The sequence below is a fragment of the Spea bombifrons genome, chromosome 13, assembly GCF_027358695.1.
Source record: "Spea bombifrons isolate aSpeBom1 chromosome 13, aSpeBom1.2.pri, whole genome shotgun sequence".
Taxonomy (NCBI): domain Eukaryota; kingdom Metazoa; phylum Chordata; class Amphibia; order Anura; family Pelobatidae; genus Spea; species Spea bombifrons.
In genome coordinates, this window is record NC_071099.1 from 10724046 (window position 1) to 10738331 (window position 14286).

The following is a 14286-nucleotide window of genomic DNA, read 5'->3' on the forward strand; positions in this document are numbered from 1 at the left end:
ACATTTTCCTCTTTGTACAGCGCTGCAGGATCTGTCTGCACTTTATAAAGTATAATAATAATAATAATAAAAATCCACTTGTGAGCTCCGGTGAGCAGGGCCCTCACACCTTCTGGCTTAATCTTTATTTTTCTTTTGTCTGTTGCAGATATGGAAAGGCGAAGAGGCCTGGAAACTCTGCGGGGATTTGGACACATTTGGAATATTATTATTATTCGCCAGGATCTAAAAGATGAGCACAAATTTGGGAGGAGAGCCGCGCACACAACAGCTTGCAATCTACAAGGGACAGGTAGAACACATGTGACTTTACCCAATCTGCGTCTAGCGTCCAGAAAACATATCGGCCCTTTATAAAAGAAATGACTTAGAATTCTCTAATAAAAGCCTCAATGTTTTAGGGGCCGCTAACTGGGCAAAGAGACCGAGGTGCAGGAACTGCCTTCATCGCAGCGTATTCATTAACTATCGATGGATTGAATGCCGAAGTGCTGACACGGGTCCTCTGTGACCATCGCCGCTCCAGCAAACTCCATGGCTCTCCGGCCGGCTCTATCCCGATCCCCCGCCAGCTGGAGACATGGCGCTGAGGTAATGTGTAAGAGTGCCCCCTGCTGGCGGCCGGCAGACCGTCACTGTTCAGCAGCTTTCCGTTTTTCTTGTAATACGGGTAAAGCCGATACTTTTGTTTTCTACACATTTGGTCAGAAACTCAAAACCTTTGTAACGATGATATTACAGATCCTTCAGCGCCGCCTGTAATGTTCTCTCACTGCATTATACGCGGTACATGATCTCTGAACACATGGAGATTTAAAACCTATTCTTAGAGCTGATATTTGTTTTATTTCCGTAAAATGTGTTTATAAGGTTAAAGTAAAATATGTCGCTATCATAAGTATCCGCTGTGCTCTGGAAGCCCTAATGAGGAAACAATTATCTTATCATTCGCTTCCACCTGCGAACCATTGAAGAGGTTCCCTAATTTCTCGTAGCGTTGCCCACGCTTCAAAGCATGTGACCCCCCACGTGGCGGCAGCGTGCCGGAGTATTAATGGGGGGGTACTTAATGTGAGCAACATCTTTCAGCTTTTCTTAATGTCATTTAACCAAATAAGCCCCGTGTCACTCTGGAACAGCTGATAAATACAGAATAAAATCCCCTGTACATTAGTAATTCCATGATATGGGGCGTCTTTGTGGTGCCGCGCAGGGGGCCGCAGTTACTGCTGACTCTCGTGTCTGGCCGCAGCCCGGTTCACCGGACCTGTCCCAGAACTTCTGGTGATGGATCCCTCTCCGGTTTGCAGTCTATCCTTATCATTGGCATTTTGAAGGTCACTTATTCCCGTGGAGCTGTGCCAGGGTCTTCTGGGGTATATATTACTAGCGGCATTCAAACCTTCATACTGCGCAGGGAGGGGATTCCTGTGGGACTGCGGTGTCTCTGCATCACTATGTGTGCGACCTTTGGGTAAGAGTCAGGCTGTATGGACCCTAATGAGCCTGTGAACCCCCCATGGGTCACGGCCTTCTATACCCAATACCATGTGGTGGCCAAAACATACCAATGCTGCCTCTTTACACCATTTTAGGTTTAACGGGGATTCCATGGAAAAGCTATAATCTTTATGATATATATATATGTAAACCCGGCCAGTGTCCGTATGTAGGGAGGAGGCACGCAGGCGCCCCCTTGTGTTTTACAAATCTCAACATCTCACAATTCAAATGCCCAGTCCCAGGGGGTTCGCAGTATAAGCTGCTTATTTAGTTTAATACTTGTGTTAGAAAAATGCTTGTGTTATCGTAAATATTATTGCTGGCAAAGACATAAGAAAACAGGTCTATGATGTATTCACAGGTTATCCTTGAAACTATGCCAAGACATCTACTCCATGCTTTTTTTTATATCTATGCAAAGGGTCAAGTATAGGCCATTCTTAATTATGCAGCTTAAAAAGGGGTTACCTACTTGAAAAGTAACCAATCAGGATATATCATTAGAAGTAGATAAGATGTTATATAAACCATGTAACCTAAACATGTCATTAGACAATGCTTCGATTTATGTGTGTTGTGTGCCTTGACTCGATTATGCGCATGATCTAAATAAAGGAAAACTCTTTCTGAGGAGAATTCGACCATTAATTCAACCAACAACTTGGCTTTATTTAAATTTACATGAACACAAAAACTAATGAAAGAATAAAGTTTTACAGGACATGGTATTCTGGGTGACCGCGTATCTTGTACCCAAATATTTTTGATTGCTTTAATATGTTAACGGCGTTCGCATTTACTGGAAGGTCAATCCATACATCGAATTATCTTTTGGTAACGGAATACCTCATTCATTCTTCCCCTGATCCATTTTGCCGTGGGGACAGCCTTCAGCCCAGAAAGGACCGTATGGGGTAGAATCTGTAGGGAGAAAGGCCGTGTGTGGGTCTGTTGTGTAAAACTGCTAAATCTGGTACACATGATGTTCTGTTTATTGTATTTTTTGTGCCTTCCATTACCTTATTTTGTCTGCAGCGTGTCATTTTACCTGCCACGGCCGACCAGAGAGAGGACATCGTGGATTGATAAGCAACCAATGGAAACTTTGTGATCGGAACAGAAAGAACAGCAACAATGAGGCTAAAAGTATAATGTTTTGTGTATAATGCATTGTGCTGAGTTTAGTAGACAGTAATCGGCCGGTCCGTGGTACCGCTGCCCCGCTGTGTGATATCTGTGACTGGCCATTACTGTGATAGACGGGGGTCTCCAGACTTCACCTCCCCGCAGTGCGCTGACATCGGCAGTTATCTGAGCAGCTTACGCAGGGAAGATTCTCCCAGCCCGTCTGTCATCACCAGGCCAGACTATGGCTCCACTCGGCCTACTCTGATAAACAGGCCAAGCCTGGAGTGCATGGCAGAGGGCGGCGGAGGAGGGGTGTGTTTGGCCCCCCGGCCCTGATCTACTGATCTACTGCCAGGGCTGACCATAGCAAGCTGGAAGGGAACACGCCAAGTGCGCTAATTAATTAGAGCTCTATTGTGTATTAGTCCTCCCCACCGCTGATTACAACAAACACTGTATTGATCACAGCTGTTTAACAGCTCGTTCACTGAACTAATAAAGACCCAACAGAGCTGGCAGTCTCCGCAGAGGCCAGAGCCGCGACAATGACTGATTGTGGAGTTTAGTGCCAGCAGATTGGCAACAAGGAAGCTGAACGGGCGCTTTGCCTCCTCAGAGCCACAAGAGCAATCCTGATGCACCCTTTCTAGCTGCCGCTTATAACGTGCGATTCACAGGGGTTACGACTCGTTTCTACACAAGAATAGCCTCCAAGGAGTTAATCGTCTCCGTAGAAAACCACAGAATGTGATCTTTTTATGGAATGGCGTTTAAAGGCCTAATCAAAGACAGGTTCATACTCTGCTGGTGTCTGTAATGACATTATTTACCAGAAGCCTGTCTGATAGCCATCATCTCCACCTCTTGTCTGGGCTTTGCTTTGATGTATGGAAAGATATGCAGCTCAGTTCACTGGAAGAGATGTCTCTGGCTCCCAGGCTTTCTGTGGCATAATTGGCAGCTTCTATAGAATCCTGTGGCTTTAGGTTAGTTGTAAATCTAATGCAAATAAGCCTTTGAACAGCCTAGAAAGAAGCTTAAAGATGTAATAGTTAGTAGTCCAGATGCCTACTCTGTGGGCTCAGCTACAATCACATTCCTTCAACATGAAATGGGACGGATCACCTCAGCCGAGTCCGGGAAAGGATACTCCGTTAAGGGTGCTAATGGACACCGAGGTCTGCTTTTCTGTTGGGATATAAACTTTTATCACCTATAACAATAATTTGATAGCGGCGAGCAGTTTTCACAGCACGTAGGATGGAAGGGTCTGGGGCCACCATCCAAGGGGCCCCACTATGATTCCAGTTCTGAGGCTGATGGTGAAAGCAGATAGCTCAGTTTCTTCATTTTCTTGTCTTGCGTGTGAGAGGAGTAGGAGCTGCTCACCAACGCCTTGAAGTATCTCACTCCAGTATTCCCATTTTGTCTGCCATTCTCTGCCTTATGCTATATGGGGGATCGACCAGCAGGTGGCGCTGTGCAATCTCTCAGGGAGGTACAGAAACTATAATGCAGTCAACAGAAAGCCAATACTGGCGATGGTGTCCAAGCGCCATACAACACAAGCCGCAATTCCTGGATTTCACTTTCTGTATAAAAACCCAATTTCAAAATTGCAAATGGGTTGATTACAGTGTTTAGGTTAGGGAAGGGGTGGCCTTTCTAGATATAGAGTCCCTCGGAATCCGTGTCCATTAATCCACAATATCTCCACTCTACTAAATGTAAAAAGACAGCCAGTGTGAGGTCTCCGGGGGTTTCCGTAACGACTACTCAATGCAGAGAATCACCGTCTCTTTATCTGTTCTGTAGCAAAAGCTCACGTTTAAAGCTAATTAATTTCCCCGTATGTGTGTACGATAAGCAGAGCACTTTACACCCCACTTAATGGACAGGGTGAGGATTTATGTTGTCTGTCCTCCTGCTCCCAATAAAACCATCTAGCGGTGATTTCCAAAATACTTCCCAATCAAAAACATTTTAATATCCGCATAATGGATTTTCACATATTTCCCCTTTCTAATGAAATGAAGGTACTGGTGTATTACTATCCCTAATGTACAGGGCTGTACAATAAATAATAATAAGATACAAATAGATTCCTGGGGTCAGAGGCTGATAAATTGCATCTACCCAGAGCCCTGGAAATCTGTGTACGAAGACCGCATGGATGGCGGAAGCGTAACCTGCGCTGACCCTCCTCTGGCAGGCGCTGCAGTTGTGGAATCAGTTTGTTTAGTAATTAATATGTAACCTTCGCTCGAGTTCTGGGAGATCAACAAACCGCAGAGAGAGAGAATGAAACTTTAGGCTCAACTGAGCTCAGTTTTGGAGGCCCTGGTTCCAAGGTTTAGACTAAATTAAGAACAATCCCCTCTCTGACATCAGCATGCGGCACTATATGCAAATAGAGTGATAATGGTAATAATTTGCATACGTTCCTTATGGTGATGTCATCAGTCACAGTGAAGGTAAAATGCATAGGACGGGATTAGGGGCCCTTTTAATAATTTCGGAAACTCATGTTCCCCCTGCCAGTGTGCTCTGTGCTATCAGTGCCACCGATGTGTCTGCTGGTATGTGACCCCCAGCGTTGGGAATAATCGCTGTGATGTCATCTGTCACCGGAGCTGCCCTGATTGGATTAATATTGGTTTTGTCATCCACTCAATGAGACACGGCGTTAACCCTCTACGCTCCGCTGCCAGTAGCAGTCAGTGTGATGTCAGCTGTTGAGATACCATATTAAACTACTGAGAGGCGTTTTACCTGCATGTGCGCGCAGGTGCAAACCTAGAGGATCTCATTGTAGTCTGTGTTCCGCAGAGCTTACACTCCGTTGTTGGAGGTGGCGCCCCCTGGGGTTGAGGAGAGATTGCACTGGGAGCTGTCAGGAGCTTTGCTCAGACCTGTGTGTCAGTGGCCTGCAATTAGCAGACATTGTCACAGCGAGGTTTATGGCCCGAGGTGGAGTATGTAAACACGTCCCGTAACTGGCAGTACCATGCGGCCCGCCTGCTCCCTCCCGGACTGCAATCACACTGCTTTCGCTGCGTGTTTGGAATTGCTAAGGTAAACTGTTTGCCTCATGCCACGTCCTTACACGTATTGTAATAAAGGTGCTGGTTCCAGAGCGTCCCAAACACCTCTGTGATTCCTCGTCCCTCGCGTTCAAAGGCTAAAGGAGTCATTCGCTGCTCGTTACTTTCCCTGTGGAAGAGACCTGTGAGCTCTCGCTTACTGCCCCTTTAAACCTGAACATGGCAGCGCAGGAATTTCTGCATTCCTGTACAGATCTGCCACGGCGTGTATCACGATCCTGTCACTATGCCACCCCAAACGTGGCTTTCTGGTTAGATGGGGGTGATGTGAGTGACCGTGGGGGTCAGGCTGTTTTAGATGTGTAGGCAATGGGATTGGGTTAAGGTTAAGCTGACACGTACATTTCTTTACTGCAATTACATTACATTTATTTATAAAGCGCCGGCCGATTCCGCAGCGCTGTTACATTCATTAGAACATTTTATAAACACATAATAACGCATACAATAACAAACTGGTGCAAAGCGAGAAAAACTGCTCCTGCGAGCTTACAATCTAGTCGGTGGTTGAGGGGAGTGAGGCAATAGAAGAGATAAAAACACATCCACGGACCCAGCACACGCGAGTGTTATGTGGCGTATAAAGTGACATCACATTCTGGTGAATATCAGCATCACTAATTCACCATTCTGTCACGTTGCTGTGAGGTGGGTTATAAGAGCTGGAAAATACATTTGTGAATAACCTGAAACGCAATTTCTGAACATGTTAGTGAGCTTATTAAGGGCTTGCTGATTAGATGTGTTATCTGTGCAAAGATACAGGAAGTGAATGTGAGCAAATGGGCCAAAGGTCATGGAAGTTTAAGTGACTGGAGAATAATGGGATCTGGACCCCCGCTAGCCACAATCTCCCCATCAGGCCGCTGTCCTGCCGGGACGTGGAGGGCTTTGGATGCAGAAATGGAGACCTGATCCTCTTAGGCCTAATGGGTGAAGGTGTGCTCAATAAGTGTGAGAGTCACAAACGCCCTTCCCCAAGGTCACCCATCTAATTATGAGTGCACAGTTTTGGTGCTCGGTACAGTGCCAAGAGCACCGCCAGTGTGCACACAGAGTCCTGCCCTGCGTGGTAACCTACACAATGCCGCGACTTATCCTAATGCTTTTCATATTTGTTAAAGCGAGACAGTCTGCCAGGCAGAGCAGGATAACACTGTTTATTCACCTCTTTCTTTTTTCCACTTTTCTTTTCTTTGCTTGTTGGGTTGATAAGAAAATTCTTTCAATACATTTTGATAACAAATTATCCCTTTAATAAGAACTTATCCATCTGAGACACAGACTGCCCAAATAGTAACAATCCTCGTATTAACAGACAATAATCATCACGTAACCGGCCCGTGGAATGTGTTTCTGAGCTTTATTCCGCTTCACCATACCTGAGAAGGTGGTGGAGATAAATGAGGGGTATATGTACGGCGTAATATTATACCATTTCCAGCAGCATATCGCCCAGGATAGGAATATTATGTAGTATTTCTGTATTGTGGCGTTATGGTTACTCTACAAATATATTCATTTACTGGCCAAAAATATTCCTAAATAGTCACGGAGACTTCTATCTGATGTTCTGTGTAATATGCATCCTTAGGATAGTTATCGCGCTTCTGGGGGGTCAGACCCTCAGTAATAACCATCCAGGTGAGTTTGGGGCGAGCACGCGGTGTGATGTTCCCTGCCGTCGACTTTCATTGTTACCTGCCTTATCTAGATTAATATGTAAAGGAACTCCTTCAGTCAACGGACTCTCATGTTTTTGCCTGTTGTCCCGTGTTTTATCTCACTGGCTAGAAGCCTCAGAAGATATGAACACAAGATATGGGCTACACATCCGTTTGGCTCAATAGAAAATCATTATTTTAGGTCTGTATATAATGTTTATCTACAAAATCCATCTTCTCTCCTAATCTTTCTGTCACAGAACATTCTGGTTACTAGTAAAAACGCACTCATTGTATACAGTCTACCGGCGCATACATCTCTGGTGTCCTGACCATATTACTCTGTACCACCAACCCTGCCGTGAGGCCACACAACAGATCTACTACCACTTCCTTTGGGTTTCTTTTTCGCTTTCCATCCCTTGTTAAGGATTTATTACACGGCTGGAAACATGACGGAGGAAACCTGGAGGAGAGTTTTGTCGGCTTTCCTGGGCTAACCTATGAAGCTCCTGCGCTCCTCCTTGGCCAACTGGTGACCTCCTCAGGACAGGGTCAACACAAGGTCACCTATCCCAAGAGAGAAAGAGAAAGCTTGGGCCTTTGTTCTCTTATCTGTGCTGTCCCTGACCAGGGAGCCACACTTCTGAGAGGTTATGCCAGTGAAGGTGGCTGCCAATGACAGCCATCGGGTCACTGCTAGGTCGCAGGTTAATAGCTCGCCATGTAACAGAACAAGATTCCAGGGGCAGATTAATGGGGCAAAAAATAAACTGTGTTTGCAGGTCTGTCTGTGAGCGGTGAAGCCATGTTATGATCCCATCTCAGGACCATCATGTAAATGAAGTGTTGGAGGATGGATACAGCCCAGGTCTGCGGTCACAGGCCGCCGGAGATCAGATACACTTTCACAATCCTGCTCATCTCTCCCGTGCCAGGGGCCGGCGGGGGAGTGTGGATGTTACAGCGTCAGCCGACAAACTGCTTTTGGCCCCTTTATAAAGGGAAATGAGAGATATTTCAAGTCAACCTATTATGTCTTTCCTGTTATTCCCGGCTGGAATGTACCTCGTTCTACACAGAGAGAAATTATCAATCGCTTGCACCCTCCAAAAACGCTGCAGCAAGGGGCCGTCCTCGTAGGTGTGTGCTTTAAAGGGACAGTACGTGCTACGCGTCTTAATTGGGTCTATCATACAAAGTCAGTTGTACTGTAGGATACACGTGTTACATAAAGATCCCTCGCGCACTCTATACGGGATGATACACGTTACTTCACGCACACTCTATCTCTAGCACATCCCTCTGTATTTATATATCTACATATATATTTCTATAGAAACGGGGATAGATGACTGTAAAAGACTAATCGTCCGTCCTCAGTATCTCTACAATCCACTACGGCTGGCCTTGAACTAACAGACCGGGTTCCAAAGACTATTAGAGTCCCGGTGACTAATATCTGGGCTGCGGCCTGACCTTTGCATCCTGCGCCTGGGCCGGTAATGCTCATCTCGAGCGCATGTCCCCGGCTGGCGATTGGGACGGTTTTACGGCCGGTATTACAGCTCAGTCACCTATAGGCAGATGGCGGATATTTCTGCGAGTTCCGCTCGTTCCACATACGCTTCTGGCAATGAAACTCTGTCGTGTGGATCTGATCCGTTTTGCATGGATTATTTGGTGCACAGAGGGGCAGCGCCTGCCGACCGCTCCACATTCACCACCAAGCACCAGAAATGTTTGTTGTGTTATTAAATAATTACAGATAATAACAAACTAATCAGCGTCTCCGCTGGTCTCACACAAGCCACATCAATGTGTCTCCTTTTCCCCTAAATATGATGCTCCAGCCAATTACACCAAATTCCTAGGTAAGCAAAATGAAGCCGAGCCCGTCTCATAACGCGCCATGTTTAACGTGAGAAGTGAGTCCATAGGTGTTGGCCCTGAGCCCTGGTCTTTGGCCCTTTGATGGCTATTAAATTCCTTCTTCCAACAGGGACCATGCACCCGGCGCGAAAATGACAAAAACGTGTTTGTACCAGGAGATGTTAACGTCTCCGGTCCTACAGGGTACAGCTACTGCCTCATGCTATAACTGCCCCCACGCTATAACTGCCCCCACGCTATAATTGCCCCACACACCCTACAGACTCCAGGGACCATCACACCTGCCTGTTAGCCCCCCATTAGTCTGTTGAGTAGATTGTAGTCGCAATGCCATCTCCTGTCTTTACCTCCTGATGGAAAGGACACATGCTGAGAATTATCTCCACCGCAGCGAGTGAGACGCTCCTGCCAGGTTTATCTAGAACATTCCGGACACTGTAGCTCTCGCAGCATGATGGGATATGCAGTCCACATCCACTCAGTGTATATAATATGATAAAATCTGTAAATTAATATCAAAGCTAAATGTATAAATTCCATAAGTTCCATCTAATTAACATATGCAATCATTTCTCTTTCAGGCTCTGTCAGTAAACCGGGGAGAGGGGTTAGTATATATTTCCCCTAAAAATAAAAAAGGACAAAATGACCAGCGGGTTCTAGAGTAGGGCCCTAGGGAATTTGCAAGCTCAGCATGGAAGAGGTTAATAGGGAGATGGGAAGATGAGGATGCTGAATTTATTGAGTGGAGACTGAAGAGGTTTTAAGGCAAACACTTGGCTGAATGTTTATGTTTGGGAAATAACATCCCAGCCTCCGCAAACCGTAAAGGACTGAGGCTGCAGAACGCAGCAAAAAACAAGGCTTTAGTTCAAGGTTAGGCTCGGGACTGTTATCTGATCCCTGCCGGTAATTCATCACCTAGAACCCATCATTAGTGTCAAGCTGTTTTATTGCCCACTAACTTAGCACTGTAAGCTGTTTTAGTAAGAGTCAAGTGTGATGTCACTTGTGAGAGTGATTTACTAGCTGTGGGGGCACAGGGGGGCTGGAGTCCGCATGAGCGCAGGTTTCCCAGGTAGCCGGGGTAGGGATTACTGTATAGCATCCCCTCACACTGGGCAACCCAGTTAGACCACCAGATGTGCCGCTGCTACAGCACTGTGTCCAGCGTTAGCGGTGAAGGGAATGGCGCTGGCTATGGAGATGCCCATCGTGTGTGGAGGAAGATGCCCATTGTGTGTGGAGGAAGATGCCCATCGTGTGTGGAGGAAGATGCCCATCGTGTGTGGAGGAAGATGCCTCCTCCAAGCACAGACCTGGCATAATGGTGGAGCCCCACTTGGCAAGTTAAACTGGAACGATTGGCTCCATCCTGTGATTTTTGGCCACCGCATGGCAGACCTTGGCTAGTAATGTATCTGCTCACAGCTCTGTGTTCTGGGGTACGGATGGAACGTGGCAAGTTGCATTCATAATGCAGACCTAATCCCCTTCTGGGCCACAGGCTGCTTTACCGCCAGCACTGAGCTGGATTACATGTATTACTCGCTAAGGTGCCATGACCCGCGCCGGCGGAGCCACTGACGAGCTGCAGCTTCATATGAGATGATAGAGCTTCATAGATGCAGCGTGTTAGTGGACCTCAGACAGCCAGATCTCCAGATACTTTCCATTTTGCAGCATGTTTTGCCCCTTCGGACGCTTCCTCCAGCAGCTGGTAATTTGAATGAGAAATGGCTGGTTTTCTAGATTTCATTATCCGAGGCCGTATTTCTTGTGTATTTCTTGGGGCAGGCTTGTCCTGTGAATGCTCTGTGAGCGCACGCTCTCTCCTCCCCGTCGATGTCTGACAGCCCCGGGGTCACTCCCAGGCCACGCTCTATATTTGTTAAAAATGAGATTTCCACTCTAAAGCACTTTCTGTCTCTAGCTCTTGCCGCACAGTTCATGAATCCAAATTTAGGTTTTTACCAAAAGAGATTTAACAGATCCATGTATCCAACATGTAACCGGCGCCCTATTAAGCTCTGAGTTCTCCTCCGCTATTGGCCAATCACACTGATGGCACAGAGAGAATCTCAGGGGGTCATTGGCAGCGGACGTAACGTTCACCCTGCTGCCAGAAAAGCTTGCGGTCAGGCTATATGAGGCCCGTATAATGTAGCAATTTGTTCTTCATAGATTATTTTTATTATTATTATCTTTTATTTATATGGCGCCAACAGTTTACGCAGCGCTTAATACAATACATAAATTCAAGGGGTCTGACAAGATGAGAATTGAAAGACTAAGACAAACCGATACATTAGGTGGAGAGAGCCCGGCTCGCAAGCTTATGCCTGGAGGCAAAGTACGGCACAGTGACAGACGTATTAGGGGCCCGCTGATCAAACTGATAGGACCCCTCAGCCAGGTTATAGAACATCAGCCAGGTTATAAGCTGGATTCTGGCAGCTTGCTTGGGGGTCTACCGCCGAGCGTGTGAAGCATATATCTCAGCCATGCAGGGAGGGTCGTCCAGCAGCAGCTCGGAGACCTCTGTTAAACCTTTTGAACAAAGGTGACTCTGAAGCCAAAGTAGCGCCAAATATTTGCCCCACTAAAGTCCAAGAAAAGTCCCTGAGTTTAAAGAGTAACTTCTTGGAGCAGAAGCTAAACACACACCTGAGACATAAATCATTGCAACATCTCCGCATCAGACTGTCAAATAACCCCAGTGCCCCAACCTGACCTCAACTTCAACCCCCAGCACTGATTGGCAGATAAGGTTGGTGCTGAAGGCGACCCCGCTGTTAGCTCCTCCCCCGGTATGTATTTTATGTCCTGTTAATGCGGTTGTAAATCCCATCATAAGTGTGCATCATATGCATGACGATGATGTCACTCTTTATTAATAAGTTGGTTACATTACTGTTCGGTTATTCTACCCCGGGCTCCCTGTTGAGGGCAATTATTTCATCCCTGGCTCTCCAGTGAGCGCACCGTTATCTCATCTGGGTTCCCTGGTGAGTGCCGTTATTTCACCCCGGGCTCTCTGGTGAGTGCGGTTATTTCACCCCAGACTCTCCGGTGAGTGCGGCTAATTCACCCCAGGCTCTCCGGTGAGTGCGGCTAATTCACCCCAGGCTCTCCGGTGAGTGTGGTTATTTCACCCTGGGCTCCCCAGTGAGTAGGGAGTTGGTTATTACCCAGGGAGAGGAGAGATAGGAAGGCGACAAAGTGAAATAAACGTCAGGGCTGAAGGAGGAGGCAGCAGACAGGAGTCTGGCTCCTTCTCTGAAAGATTAGTGAGACTCCTCTGTGCAGCCCCTGCATTCCCTGAAATCCTAGCAACCCCCCCCTCCCGGAATGAATCATATGATGTAACCTTTAGCCGGGGCAATTACCAAAAATACCCTCTCTGCAGACTGATAGGAGGTGAAGCCAGAAACCCGACACCAGCCTTGGGCTGCACTTTTGGGGACCGCATTAATTACCGGTACAGTGCCGAGCCCCACCTAGCACGGTGACCTCACAATTGCCCCACTCATTCCCACACGTCCTTCCGCCTGCTCCATCATACGGCGAGCTACGTGTGACGAGCCACAGGAACGATTGGCTCCATATAGGATTATAGTAACATGTTACCGTCCATCCAGTGTTATGAACCTACCGATCGCATACATCAGAGCACAGGAACATACGTGACATAAGCCACACGTTACACGCAGAGTAACGCTTACATGTTAGGCACTAAAGTAATTTCTATAAGTAAGTCAGAGCCCTCCTTATTAATATGTTAATATTAATATGATGCCACGGTCTGGTAACGTGTGCCGCACATACGAGGGCCGCACGACCGCATGCGAGTGCCGTATATCTTCTATACAGTTACTGGCAAATAGTCTTTCACCGGTACTTTGTAAAGTGTATCATTTATCTATTAATAAGAAATATACATCTATTAATACGGATGTTAAATAGTAAGGGCATTTATGTATTAATACTGGCATTAAGTATTACATTTGGTATTAAATATTGATAGCATTTTATTTTTAATATTACTATTTTGTGTATTGATAGTATTAGTATTATTTGTGTATTGATAGTATAAGTATTATTGATTGTATTAGTATTTGTGTATTGATTGTATTATTTGTTGATAGTATTATTGATATTTGTTTATTGACAGTATTAATAATATTTCTGTATTGATGGTATTAGTATTATTGGTAGCAATAATATTTCTCTATTGGTAGTATTAATATTATTGATGGTATATGTATGTGATAGTAATAATATTTGTGTATTAATGGTATTAGTATTATTGATGGTATTAGTATTAAAAGTATTATTTGTGTATTGATGGTACTATTGATATTTGTTTATTGATAGCATTAATAATATTTGTGTATTGATGGTATTATTGATAGTATTCTTTGTGTATTGTTATTAATAATTGTGTATTGATGGTATTAGTATTACTGATGGTATTACTATTTGTGTAATGATAGTATTAGTATTGATAGTATTTGTGTATTGATGGTATTAGTATTTGTGTAATTATAGTATTAGTATTGATAGTATTTGTGTATTCATAGCATTTGTGTATTGATGGTATTACTTTTATTGATAGTATTAATAATATTTGTGTATTAATGGTATTAGTATTATTTAAAGTATTCTTTGTGTACTGATAGTATTAGTATTATTGGTAGTATAAATATTATTGATGGTATTAGTATGATTTAAGTATTGGTATTATTTGTGTATTGATGATATTGGTATTATTGATGGTATTATTTTTATGTGTTTGATATTAATAATATCTGTGTATTGCTGGTATTAGTATTATTGATAGTATTAGTATGATTTGTGTATTGTTAGTATTATTGATATTATTTGTGTATTGATGGTATAAGTATTATTGGTAGTAATAATATTATTTGTGTATTGATGGTATTAGTATTATTGATAGTATTAATATTGTGTATTGCTGGTATTAGTATTAT